Below are 2,549 nucleotides of genomic sequence, written 5' to 3' on the forward strand. Positions count from 1 at the left end.
TGTAAGCCAGGTGTTACCTGGGAAAACAAGACAAAACAAATAGAAAATGAAAGGTGGATTGATGATGGCTGGAGTCATAAGACTGTCAGGGCTGTTACTGCTTCGACCGTCAAACTGTCCGCCCAAACCTGGAGAGTAAGACTGTCAGCGGCTGTTCGTGACAAAATGTTACCTGAAAGACTGTCAGCATTCAGCTGTGTGTGATGTCAGGGCTGTTATGGAAGGATCTGGACATAAGGTGTCAGGGCTGTGGTAGGTCGTACATCTTCAGGGCTTTTATTGATGACACCGAGAAAAATATATATACAAAACGTCAGGGAGTTCTTCTTAGGGCTGGGTCATAAGCAACTGTCAGGGCAAAAACAAGTTCCTGGACAAACTGTAAGGGTGGAAAAAGGCTGTTACCTAAGTCATGACTGTCAGGGCAATCAGAGACAACGATAGACAGCTGCCTCTGATTATCGTAAGACTGTCAGGGCCATACCCGGCCAACAAAGAAATAGAAAACAGATTGCCCACCCTAGTCACACCCTGATTTAACCAAATAAGAATTAAAAGGATCTCTACGGTCAGGGCGTGACAGGGCTGTTACTGCTGATGTTACCTGGTGGACGTAAACTGTACATTTTTTTTAAAGTGTCAAGGAAGCCAGTGTGGATTTGGCTTACCAGACCAATCACATCATGTTACCTGCAGTCAAAACTGTCTTCATTGACAGAAAACATTTTTTTAATTAAGACTGTCAGGGCTTTATTTAATTTCTGTACTGGCAAATGATTATAACAGCTCTATCACATTTTCTGATTTGCCAACCACAAATGAATACATTGTAATATGTTGACTTGAGAGGATGGAAGTTCAACATGTAGCTAGATGTTCACAAGGAGAGACAATGTTAACTCCAGCTGACACCTTCTAACCCCTATCTGGCACCGTTGACCAATGAACATGGCATTAGACACCTTTTTCTATCACGAGTTAAGTATTTTAGCCAGTAGCCTAGGACAACAAAAACTAAAAGTGTGTACTGTATGACAGAATGATAGATCGTTTAGGCAATATGAACCTGGAGGATGGCTTTGGCGTTTCTCTACAAGTAGGGTGAGTCAACATGTTTTATGACTTGCATGTACATTCTGTTAGGTAGAATCAATGTTCCATGGACAGCCACATATTTACCAGGTTACATTGATTTGACTAAATAGTTTGGTGACAATGTATCTTTTCAATGTTATCACTTTATTAGACTAACATAGGTGATTAATGTTGAAATGTTGAAGTTGACAAAATGGTGCTGGACTAGTCCAAACATGCTCATGTTTTCATAATTCAGACTCGCTGAAATGTACTCCATGGAGCATTAAACCAATAGTTGTTAAGTAGTACCTTGTTTGACCATGCTGTAGGTCACATAATGATTTGTTACATAGCAAAATATGTTTTGTAGACTTCACCGGACAGATGTTGATCTCCGTTATATAATTAAACAGAAAAGGTGTGGTTGGTTATATCTGCCACTGAATGTCATTTTGTGGGAAAACAAGACAACAAATTGAAAGGCTGGATATATCATGGTGTCCAGGCAAATGAACTAACGGGTTACAGAGCGGAACACTGACAATTATCACAACACATAGGTTGTAATATGGCGTGGTTTTTTCTGGATTGCTGACACCGAGTGATTTTACAAAACGCAGAGTTCTGTACTGGTGCACAGTACATTCAAGGCTCTATTTTAAAGTATGTAGGCTGCCTTATAAATGGAGACAGCTGCCTCTGATTTATTGCCCGGCCTGCAGATGTAGAAAACAGATTAATTTGTATTTAAAAGTGATAATTGAATGATTATAATAATGTTGTATCAATAATCATAGCAGTTGGTAGGTTCATTTCCTGTTATTAACCTGTAGGACCAGATATAACCATCACTTACATACACTTGATATAAACCCCCCTCAGTCTTGAAGAGCTGTCAGAATCTATCATTGTTGCTAGAGCAGGGAAGATGAGCTCTTGACACGCAGTTTATTATATGTAGTGGTTGTACTGCAGAGCCCAAGGGATGTATTGTCATTGTGAAAGTAACACAGAAAATAGAATACAGTTACACAGCCGAGAGGAAGTGGTGCCATCACAAGATTATGTGACTGGATACAACCTGTCAAAGGACCATCACTTTGGTTTGACTTTTGTTCTACATTTGGTCCAAGCAGAAAATATTGGACCAGCGTCTGGTTCTGCAGTGTGTCATTATGTGTGGAAGACATGCCTTGAGGCTTTCTCTGCTTCTGCTGGTGTGGGGTGTGTGCACAGTCTTTGAACGTAAGATTAGTCCTTTCCTCAAACAAACACAAAGCATGCACAACACTGAAAGAGGTCCTGTCCTCTGATATTAGTGAACTGTTCATGCCATCAGCATTACCTTGTATATCAATAGGAGTTCCACTCAGCACAATTTGAACTGCATTCAGGGAAGCAGCAACATTTGATTCAGAATATTCTCATTAATTTATAAATGTGTAAATTTTTTTTAATACACCTTTCTCTAA

This window comes from Oncorhynchus masou, chromosome 7 (genome assembly GCF_036934945.1).
Source record: "Oncorhynchus masou masou isolate Uvic2021 chromosome 7, UVic_Omas_1.1, whole genome shotgun sequence".
NCBI classification, from domain to species: Eukaryota; Metazoa; Chordata; class Actinopteri; order Salmoniformes; family Salmonidae; genus Oncorhynchus; species Oncorhynchus masou.